The following is a 12,093-nucleotide window of genomic DNA, read 5'->3' on the forward strand; positions in this document are numbered from 1 at the left end:
AGGTATTAGAGACTGCATTTAAATGTTAGAACTCGTGGCGAAAGAAAGCTGGCCGTGGAAGGTTTAGCTGATACATCTCTATCTATAACAATCCATCCGTCCCAGAAATCTTTTGGGATAGGCATTAAGCAAAGTGGAAGCAGCTGGGGATTCAAAAATCTGGAGACTTTTTTGAAAGATGCAGGGTGAGAACATTCGAGGACCTCCAGGAGAGCTACGGGCTCGAGCAGAGCAGCTTTTTCAAATACCTGGGAATCAGGGATTTTTTTTTTCAGGAAAATCGGGGGGGGGGGGGGGTTAGGAGGGTTCGGAAGGATTCCCCTTATGGCAGCACTGACCGGGAGAGCCCCACCCTCAGTAAGCTTTCTGTACCCAATCTTAACTTCTGAACAACCTGATGGTCTGGAGAAACACAGGGATAAGCAGCAAACTCGATTAAATACCAGGGACACTAGCGTTTATAAATCCTTAGAGTTAAGTTATACCGTATTGGTGTCATCCGTACTGCAGACGCAAATTGTAAGACAATCTTTAACCTATATTATACCCCCATCTAAAAAAATCCAAATGGGGGAGGATAAAGGGGGCATCCTGCCCAAGATGCTGTGCTTTTGGGGCAGATTTAACACATATGTTCGCCACTTGTACAAGATCAGATGCATTGAAGATTAAGATCACAAGATTCCTAAAGGAAGTAATGAAGTATGATTTGGAACTCACCCTTCTACCATTCTTTTAGGGGGGTAATAGAGGCGCCAGCAACATCAAAATATCGGGCCTTTATATTCTTATCAGTGGTGGTGTATTGCCTTTGTTTAGCTTCTGCATGGCTCAACCTGGAGCCTCCGTCTTTTCAACAATGGCTGGTACACCTCCTTTCCATATATAAACCTTTTATCAACGTAAGGACAGAAAAGCCAGACGCAAGGGGCAAGAAATTTGCTTAAAGAGTTGGTGAAATTTCGGGAGTCGGTAGCTATTGAAACAATAGTGGATGTGGAATAAATAAATGGCGTTTTAGGTTAATGGTAGGATTACCTGTATAATACGTACTTTTTTCTGCACTCATGCACAACATGTATCTTCCTTTGCTCTTCATCCTTTTTGTTTAGAATATCTTGGACCGAGACAGGGTCAGCGAAATGGGCACACTGAATTTTAAAGGGTTTCAGGAGTCAATTATAATTAAAAGTTGGAATGATAAATTAGTGTAGTAACATGTCGGTGAAATACTGGGTGCTATACCTTCTTTCAGTGTAATCTATGTGATATTGTTATTCTTTTTATCTTCTTTATTTAACCCCCTCGGGTGCACAGGATGTAGCGGTTACGTCCTCATTTGCACCGCTTGGGTGCCGAGGACGTAACTGCTACATCCTGCCATGACCCCTAATGGCCAAGCACCCCCCTCCCCTGGGTAGCGATGGAAGGGAAGTCGCTTCCCCTTACACCCCCCCTCCAACCCCTGTGATGTCTGAGGCACCCCCATCCCCGTCCCAGAGGCCGCCCCCACCACGCGGATCGGAAAAGGAATGCAAAACCATTTGTCTGCCAGTCACGTGGAGGGAGCAAGAGAGACATCAAAGGAAAGGAAAGGCCTTTCCTTTCCTTTCCTTTGATGTCTCTGAGCATTTCTGCTGCCCGATCGTGAAGCGATTTGGCAGCAGAAATGCCCACTAGGCAACATGGAGTTTTTTTTTATTTATTTACTAATAAGAGGAGCGACCCCAGTGGATTTTTTTTTTTTTTTTTTTTTGTCAATTTCACACAAGGGGTGCGACCCCTTAGGCAAGGGTCGCTACCGTGGGGGGCAAATTTGTTTTAGGCCATTTCTGGTCCCAGGGGGAGCAGAAACCTTTAGGCATTAGGGATCATAGTTTTGTGTTTTTGTTTTATTTATTTTTTACTTTGGGAGCGACCCCTTAGGCAAGTAAAATCTTTCTAGGTAATTTCTGCCCTCCTTGGGGGCAGATCGGCCTATTTCTATCAGAAACCACTTAGGCACCAGGAATTGGTGTGAGTGTATGTGTGTGTTTTTTGGGGCGGGCAGCCCCTCGGGCAAGGGTCGCTCCCCATAGGGGGGAAGATCGGCCTGTTTTTGGAAGGACCATGTGCCCCCAAAGGGCCGCAGAAAGCCCACCAGTGACCAGGCAATTTTTCTTTCTTTTTTTCAAAAAAGTGGGTTGAGGCCAAAGTTGTTCTGCTCACCGGTGGGCTGATGGGGCAACTACCCCCGAATCCACTTCCCTGGTGCCAGGGAGGGGGGGGTTCTTAAAGCCTACTAAGATGCCAGGGAATTAATCAAAATAAATGGTTATGCTCCCACCCCAACTGCAGGGGGTAACAGTCGTTCAGCTCTCCCACTGCACACTAAAACATCTTATCCCACGGCAAGCAAGAGGACATTTGATTATTTTGGGGTTTTGGTTTTACATTTGGGCCATGAGAGCTTGTCTAACTCTCTAAATCGTCCCACTTGGAATGGTGAGGACGGCTCTTTTTTTACTTTGGGATGCTGCCATGTAGAAATATACACAAGACCTAGACAAATCTGAAAACTAAACATCTGGGTGAGTCCAGGGTGGTGGGCTTCACATGCACCCAGTCGCCATTTTTTTTTTTTTTTATTTTTTTTTTTTAACCCACAATGCCTTGCAAACCTCCATCTTTGCTGGAAATCACACATTTTCCCCACATTATTTTGATGGAACCTTCCAGAATCTGCATGAATCAACAAAATTCCTCCCACCCAGCATTCTCTCATCTATAGCGATAAAAATTCTGCCCCACTTGTCACCCTACTTTTTTTTTCAAACTGCCCTTTTGGACCCGCTTTGGTTCCCCCCTCAATTTTGACATGTTTTTGGCTCTTCCTTGTCACAGGCACTTGAGCCACCTACAGAAGTGAGGTATCATTTTTACCAGGAGACTGAGGGGAATGTTGGGTGGTAGGACATTGGTCCTGGTGCAGTGATCCCACACACAAATGTGGAAAAAATGAGATTCTTTTTTTTTAAGCTAAATTTGATGTTTGTGAGGATTCTGGGTAAGAAAACACTGGGGGATCCACGCAACTCACATGTCCCTGGACTCCCTTGAGTGTCTAGGTTTCAGAAATGTTTGGGTTTGGTAGGTTTCCCTATATGGTTGCTGAGCCCAGGACCAAAAACGCAGGTCCCCCAGAACCTCCAAAGCGAAAATGGGTAATTTTGTATTTGATCATTTTGATATGTCCACATAGTGTTTTGAAGCATTTCCTTTCGCGGGCACAAGTGAGGTACCATTTTTATTGGGAGACTTGGGGGGAAGGCTGGGTGGAAGGAAATTTGTGGCTCCTCCCAGATTCCAGAAATTTCTGTCACCGAAATGTGAGGAAATTTTTTTTTTTTTTTTTTTTGTTTGTTTGTTTTTGTTTTTTTGCCAAATGTTGAGGTTTGCAAAGGATTCTGGGTAACAGAACCTAGTGAGTGTCCCAGAAGTTACCCCATCTTGGATTCCCCTAGGTGTCTAGTTTAAAAAAAAAAAAGCACAGGTGTGGTAGGTTTCCCTAGGTGCCAGCTGAGCTAGAGGCTAAAATCCACAGCTAGACACTTTGCAAAAAACAGCTCGTTTTTCTTTTGGAAAATGTGATGTGTACATGTTGTGTTTTGGGGCATTTTCTGTCGTGGGCACTAGGCCTACCCACACAAGTGAGGTACCATTTTTATCGGGAGACTTGGGGGGAACGGTGGGTGGAAGGAAATTTGTGGCTCCTCTCCAGAATCCAGAACTTTCTGTCACCGAAATGTGAGGAAAAAGTGTTTTTTCAGCCAACTTTTGAGGTTTGTAATGGATTCTGAGTAACAAAACCTGGTGAGAGCCCTACAAGTCACCCAATCCTGGATTCCCTTAGCAGTCTAGTTTTCAAAAATGCACAGGTTTGGTAGGTTTCCTTAGGTGCCCGCTGAGCTAGAGGCCAAAATCCACAGCTAGGCACAATGCAAAAAAACATGTCAGATTTCAATGTAAAAATGTGATGTGTTCATGTTGTGTTTCCTGTCGCAGGCACTAGGCCCACCCACACAAGTGAGGTACCATTTTTTGCGGGAGACTTGAGGGACCACAGAATAGAAGAACAAGTGTTATTGCCCCTTGTCTTTCTCAACATTTTTTCCTTCCAAATGTAAGTCAGTTTGTAAAAGACGTCTATTTGTGAAATGCACTGTAATTCACATGCTAATATATGGACCCTGTAATTCGGAGATGTGCAAATAACTGCTTCTCAACACCTTATCTTGTGCCAATTTTGGAAATACAAGGGTTTCCTTGATACCTATTTTTCACTCTTCATATTTCAGCAAATGAATTGCTGTATGCCCGGTATAGAATGAAAACCCATTGCAAGGTGCAGCTCATTTATTGTCTCTGGGTACCTAGGGTTCTTGACAAAGCTACACGCCCTATATATCCCCGCAACCATAAGAGTCCAGCAGACATAACGGTATATTGCGTTCAAAAATCTGACATTGCAGGAAAAAGATAGAGGAAAAACGTGGAGAAAAATGGCTGTTTTTTCGCATCCTCTATTTCAATATTTCTTTTTCAGCTGTTATTTTCTGTAGGAAAACCTTATATGAGCTGCACAAATGACCGCTTGGTGAATTCAGAATGTTTACTTTTCAGAAATGTTTAGCTCTCCGGGATCCAGCATTGGTTTCCCATTTTTGTCAGTAACTGGAAAGAGGCTAAAAGCACAAAAATAGTAAAAATGGGGTATGTCCCAGTAAAATGCCCAAAATTGTGTTGAAAAATGTGGTTTTCTGATTCAAGTCTGCCTGTTTCTGAAAGCTGGGAAGATGGTGATTTAAGCCCTGCAAACCCTTTATTGATGCCATTTTCATGGGAAAAACACAAGCCTTCTTCTGCAGCCCTTTTTTCCTTTTTTTTTTTTTTTTAAAGCAACATTTCCGCTGTAATTTGGCTAATTTCTTGGTCTCCTCAGGGGACCCCACAAACTCTGGGTACCTCTAGAATCCCTAGGATGTTGGAGAAAAGGAAGCAAATTTGGCGTGGGTAGGTTATGTGGACAAAAAGTTATGAGGGCCTAAGTGTGAACTGCCCCAAATAACCAAAGAAAGGCCTGCCACCTGAGGGGGAAAATGCCTGGCAGCGAAGGGGTTAACAGAACAGAATATAAGTTACTGATAGAAAAACAACTTGTTTTGGTATACATTTGATTGCAATGTGTTTTTGAAGGAAAAAGTGTGTAGCCAGGCTTTATTTATAAGGAAACTGTTCAATTGTGAATGAGAGTCAACCTTCTCTGAGAGATATTGAAGAATTTTGGTAGCACAGTTTATTATTGGGTCGTCTTGTTAGAAGAGCCATGCCTGTGTCACATAATTGATGTGAAGACTTGCAAGAAGCTCAACATGTCTAAAACCTGTTTACAATCTGATCTACCATTGCTAGAAGCTTCTTTGAGGTTAATAGATTTAGCCGACGAGCAAAAAGCAGTGCTGGGAATCAAACCTTTTTATGATGAATTTGGCCAATTACTAAACAAAGCTCAGTTTTTTCAATCTAAACTAAGAGTTTGAAGTTCCTGGATCCAATGTAGGTTTTGAGTCCTGCAGGGAATAGTGGTTCTAGTATTGTAAAGGTTTTTGAGATGCAAAATGGGTAATATAAGGACTCCAAGGAGGGTGTTACAAGTTACTAAAATAAAATCTCACTCAGTTGGAAGAAACCCACAAATAGGCCTAGTGATGCTAAACGAGGAGTTCCCAACACAAAACCTTTTGACATGTCAATGAATCAGAGAAACATTTCAGGTTGTGAAGTACAGGTAAAATTAAAAAGGAGCATCTCGGCTGATTTAGGGATATGTAGTTTTTCAATGTATGTTATTTGAAATGCTGGGTACATTGTTTGCAATAAAGCTGAAACTGCTGTTAGAGGTTACATCTTCAATACGGCTGCTGTTTGGGCGCACTGTGCATTGCAGTAACTGATCAGTATTGTGCAGAGATGATGAATGCTGGGAAGCCAAGGCAGTGGCAAGTAATAATTATTTTTAAAATGTATATATGTATTGCTGTAATATGAACAGTGTGCAGAAGTACAACTTAATTACTACATTAACGTCAACATTTTATAATGACGGGTAAGTAACCTGGGTGAAATCCTTCTTAGCTAGCTATGAAGCAGTGACAGCTTGCCAGGGACATTTGTCTGTTAGGAAATGTGGCTCAGACATGTTTATTTTTCTGAAGGGTAATACATTCTGGCTAAGATCTTGGTCCTCTGAACACTCCACTCATGGCACTCAGGCAGAGGTGCGAGTTCTCACCCGTAATCTTTTCTCTCCAAATGGTGTCAGAATGTGCTCATTGAAGCTAGAGTTATTCCTACTGTGGGTTCTCTCTCACAATACCCTTAGTCTTTCAGTTTTTGTTAACTTCTTGTGCTGCCTTTTTCTTCAGTTCTCCTCTTTCTGCTTGTGTAACCAGTGTTTGCTGGCTCTGACCTGTGTAACACATCAGGACATGGCCACTCTGAGGCTGGTTGGTGTGTATTCATATTTACGGTTACCTGATTCTATCCCAAAGTAGATGTTGAATTTCCTCATTGGGAACAAAAGTCAGGAGATTTTTACTCTCAGTGAAGCATTGAGACTTTTGGTTTTGTTTGGAGGTCACCCTCAAAAGCCTTTGGTAAGTGATTAGATGAGTCCAGAGATGGTAAACAAGCCTAATTGTTAAACCTTTTGCCTCAATACGAGAAATCTGTTTCTTGTATAGCAGGTCAATGAGGCCAGGCGGAAGGGCACAATCGCCTCATAATGAAGAGACCTACGAGAACAAAACTTACTGATACAGAGACTCATTGCATCATAGGTCACTGCCACTGCTCAGACAGTCTCACTCCACAACGAAGCACTGGATGCATAAGAAACGCATGCGCCTAGAAGCACCAGCCCTAGCAGAGTTCTTCTATTCCAGTTGATCACCAGCAGAAGTGGTATTAGAAGGTAGCTCCAAAGGCAGAGCAGCACTGGACCCAAGAGTATGTGACGCTACCCATGTAAGGAGTCATGCCTCCTTTGCTTCAGAGCTTGCCTTAAGCTGCCTTTTGTTTGATGGGGGAGTTCATGGAATACATGTCTGGTACTTTCAACTCTTTAGATTGGGAACTGATTCTTGAGTAAACTCCACTTGTCCTCTGTTCCTGAGATTCCTGAGCTCAGGTCTCAGCAATATGCCAATGTCTATCCTCAAATAAGACATATTGCGGAATACCTTAAATGGCCAGCTGAAAGCCTTTTGAAATTATTTCAGTGTCTGTTTGCAAATAATAAACTTCTGGTCGTTGTCTGTCCAACAACTTCACCTACCTTTCACAGCACCATGGGTGTGAGTTAAACCGCTCCTTGTAGACCTTCCCCCGGACACAGCAACTGTGACGACTGGTGCAAGCACTACTCCGCATAATCAGTCTCTTGAGACCCCTGCTCACTCGCATTGGAAAGTGGCCCACGCATGAGTGAGCACCCATGCCTTCTCTAACCAAGCTGAACTATACTTTCTCTGAGGTCTTTCTGGCACTGTCAGTAGTAGCAGTAGCCCCCATCTGTGACTTATTGTCATATGCACACTACCATAACTAGTCTGCAGAGGCTGCTATCTCTCCCTCTCTCTCCCTCCCTCTCTCTCTCTTTCCCTCTCTCTCTCCCCCCCCTCTCTCTCTCCCCCCCTCTCTCTCTCCCCCTCTCTCTCTCTCCTCCCCTCCCTGTTTGGAATCCTCCAAGTAAGATAATAAGAGTCTGGTTATTTTGGGGGCGGGAGTGGTGATTTGTTACTCCTGGTCTTTAGACTTTCCTCATTTATCAACACCTTCCTACTTAGCCCTATGCGTAAGCCAAAAAACAAACACAGTTGGAAGGGGAGTCTTCATTCATTTAGAATTGGTTCTAAGGGCCACAAAAATGAATGTAAACGGGCATTTGACTGTCTGGGGTACGGAAGTTGAGCTGTCAAGGCTTTCTTTATGAATTGTTAGGGGTTAGAAACTAAGATAAAACATAGAAGAGTAAATAACAGAAGGAACTCTTTGCATTATGTGCTATAACTTTAAATAACTTTAAAGAGTGTGGGAAAGTAGCCTCTTTCTAGCTTGGTTACCCCCGCTTTTGGCCTGTTTGTCAGTGTGTTTGACTGTGTCTACTGGGATCCTGCTAACCAGGACACCAGTAGTTATGCTCTATCACTTAAATGTGGTTGTTGGTTACTGTTAACACAGTATTTGACCCGCAATTGGCATACTGGTGCCCCCCTTATAAGTCCCTAGTATATGGTACCTAGGTATCCAGGGCATTAGGGTTCCAGGGGATCCCTATGTGCTGCAGAATATATTTTGCCACCCATAGGAAGCCCATGCAAAGGCTTTTGCAGGACTGCCATTGCAGCGTGCGTGAAAAGGTGCAGGCACTCTTTTACTGCCACTTACACTGCTCCAGGTCACTTATAAGTCACCCCTATAGCAGGCCCTCCAACCCTGAAGGCAGGGTGCAAAGTACCTGTGTGTGAGGGCTCCCCTGGACTAGCAGAGGTGCCCCTGCGACCTCCAGGACCATTTTCCCGGACTTCGTGAGTTCGGGGATGCCACTTTACGCGTGTACTGTACATGGACCTGTGTCCAGCTACATAACAGTAACTCCGAACATAGGCATGTTTGGTATCAAACATGTTGGAATCATACCCCAAGGGTTTTGCAAGCATTGGTCGTATGATTCCAAGCACTCTGGGGGCTCCTTAGAGGACCCCCAGAATTGCCAATTCAGCCTTCTGAGGTTTTCTAGGCAGCCCAAGCTGCGGGCACCTCACAGACAGGTTTCTGCCCCCCTGTTGCTTGAAAAGCTCGAGCCCAGGAAGATAGAACTAAGGATTTCCTATGGGAGAGGGGAGTTACACCCTCTCCCTTTGGAAATAGGTGTTACAGGTTCGGGAGGAGTAGCATCCCCAAGCCACTGGAAATGCTTTGAAGGGCACATTTGGTGCCCTCCTTGCATAATACAGTCTACACTGGTTCAGGGACCCCCAGTCCCTGTTCTGGCTCGAAACTGGACAAACAAAAGGGGAGTGCTCACTCCCCTGTCCATCACCACCCCCAGGGGTGGTGCTCAGAGTTCCTCCAGAGGGTCCCTGGGTTTTGCCATCTTGGATTCAAGGTTGGCAGGGAACTCTGGCAGCATGAGAGTGGCCAGTGCCAGCAGGTGACATCAGAGCCCTGCCCTGATAGGTGACCAATCCCCCTTTCAATGCTTTTTAGGGTCTCTCCTTTTGGTGGTTCCTCAGATTCGGATTGCAAGACTCCAGCAGGAATTCTCTGCATCCTCCAGTTTGACTTCTCACTGAAGAAACTGCATCTGGACCCTCCAGGAACTCCACAAGCTGCAACAAAGAAGCAAGACACCTTCTGCAACATTGTATTTTTGGCTCCTGTCAGCAATTGCAACTGTTTCCGAGTTGTGCATCCTCTGAAGACAGCTCGTCTTCAGACTGCATCAGAAGAGTGAAGGAATCTCCCTTGGGGTGAAGGAGTCACTCCCCTGCTTCTGCAGGCACCAACTGCAACGGCGACTGGCTCCGTGGATCCCCTCTCCTGCTGAGTGCGTGGATCCTGCATCACAGGTGGTGGACTGAAGTGGTCCCGACGGTTCTCTCTTCCAACTGTCCAACTTTGGTGGAGGTAACAGCTTGCCTTCCCACGCAAGACAGTACCCCGTGCACTGCACTGCATGTTTTGCAGCTGCCAAGGCTTGTTGGCATCCTTCTTCCAAGTCCTTTGTGCATCTTGTAGCTCTGGCCCCAACACTCTATCCTGCGATGCAATGCTTCCTGAGTGGTTCTCCAGCGACGTGGGAGCCTTTGTCGTAGTGCTCCGTGGGCCTCCTTTGCAACCCCCTTCTGCCCATGCTGGGGGACTCCTGTGTGCGCTGCCTGGTCTTCTGTGGGGTCTCGGAGTTGCTGAGGGGCCTCTCTGACCCCCGCTCCTGGGTAGAGTCCACCTGGTCCCACGCTGCACCATTTACTGCTAACTGCATGCTTTGTATGTGCCAAGGCTTGTTGGCAGACTCAGACGACGAAACCCCGACTGCAATCCTCCATCTGGCGTGGGACATCACTTGCACCCTCCAGGAACCCGACTTAGTCCTCTTGGGTGCAGTGCTGACTTTCTTCTTCACCAATGGTTCACCTTTTGCACCTTCATCCAGATTAGGAAGGGCTCCTGCTCTTCCTCGACCCTTCTGTGCTTCTTGGACTTGGTCCTCTTCTTCCACAGGTCTTCTTGTCCAGGAATCCACTGTTAGTGTTTTGCAGTCTCTTCATGGTTTTGCAGAATTCTTCTTTTAGTTTCTGTGTGTGTTCTGGGAAAGTTACTGTGATTTACTCCTGCTTTCCTGGTCACTGGGGTGGGTTCTAGTAATTACCTGTGGGGTTTTCTAGTACTCCCAGCTCCCCTCTACACACTACACTTGCCTAGGTGGGAGACCGACTTTCGCATTCCACTTTCTTAGTATATGGTTTGTGCTTCCCCCTAGGCCCATTTCTAATTATGTGATTTTCACTAATTGTACTGTTTTCTAACTGCATACTAATGTATATAATTTGTGTATTACTTGCCTCCTAAGGGAGTGTAGTCTCTATGGAATTTTGGTATATGTGTCACCAAATAAAAGACCTTTATTTTATTTTTTAACACTGAGTATTTTCTTTCATGTGTGTGAGTACTGTGTGACTACAGTGGTATTGCATGAGCTTTGAAGGTCTCCTACATAAGCCTTGACTGCCCATCCACAGCTACCTCTAGAGAGCCTGGCTTTTAGACACTGCCTACATTTCACTAATAAGGGAAAACTGGACCTGGTATAAGGTGTAAGTTCAATAGGTACCCACTACAAACCAGACCAGCCTCCTACAAAGGGCAGTTAAAATCATGATTCAATTATAAAATACAGAAGGTACTTGCATTTTCTGGACAACAGATAAACTTCTGTTCACCCTTTCTAGTCTTTGGTGGCCTTCGGCCTAGATCTGTCACTAGGCATGGTCAACAGGTGAACCATCTCCAGTAGACACACTTCCAGTCTCTATTGAATAGACTGAATCTTCTTATAGGTTTCTCTTTGACATCCATGACAACCTTGAAATTTCTTTAAACTCTGACCCAGCTCCACGTCTGAATGCAATAACCTTCCTCTTTCCTGCAGGTGACACCAAGTTGACCTCTCAGAAGTATGCTACGAGTAAGGCGATTAGTGGGAGCGGTATTTCCTTATCTGCAGCCCACTATCCCCTTCTGTCCCTCACCTCTACTGGGCATGTTTTGCTTCGTTGTCTTGCCTTTATTTGACCAGTGTTACTCTTGATGCATGCTCCACCTTTCCCTAATGCTGTTGATTTCTCTGACACCCCTGATGGGAAATGAAGAACTCACCCAGATGTTCCCATCTCCAAACATATGGGTGTGCCAACGTAGTCAGAAGGCCCGGCACTGGCAGCTCCAATTTACACACCAGATCAGTCACATAAGTGCATTCCCCTTCAAATGCCTTCCGGTAGTGCTGGAAAATTCTTGACTACATAGGTCCTGCATAGGTGCCCAACAGGACTGCAATGTGGCCAGGTCACTTGCAGCAACAATTATCCATGTGTGCGGTCTCCTTCATTGTCTGCGCACAACTGAATCCCATTGGAGCATCGTTTATCTGAAAGCAACAGGAGAGGTGAATGTCTAATCCATCCATGTACTACTGAATCAAATAGTCTTTGTCTAAGCTCAATCCCAACCTTCCAGACAATAAAGTAATAAGCTAATGTGGTTGTGAGCATGCAGCAAAGAAAAGGTGGAGTTTGACAGGCTACCCAATATCTTAGTTGCACTGCAGCAAGAGTTTTGGTCTAATCAAATGTTTTTGGGTTACGACCACCTTAAATTTCTGGGACTATTAGGATTATTGTTCTTGTCATGTTACTGTGTTTGTACTGGATATTGAGAACCAATACATGAGTCTCTAGCTGTTGCAGCACAAGCTGAAGTCGGGTCGTTTTG

General features: G+C 45.0%; 1 protein-coding gene across 2 annotated transcripts in view; it reads left to right on the forward strand.

Moving 5' to 3' along the window:
* PIK3CA (phosphatidylinositol-4,5-bisphosphate 3-kinase catalytic subunit alpha) overlaps positions 1 to 12,093 on the forward strand; it is a 372,723-nt gene that overhangs the window by 336,189 nt on the left and 24,441 nt on the right. The window lies entirely within an intron of this gene.

The sequence above is a fragment of the Pleurodeles waltl genome, chromosome 11 (assembly GCF_031143425.1).
Source record: "Pleurodeles waltl isolate 20211129_DDA chromosome 11, aPleWal1.hap1.20221129, whole genome shotgun sequence".
NCBI lineage: Eukaryota > Metazoa > Chordata > Amphibia > Caudata > Salamandridae > Pleurodeles > Pleurodeles waltl.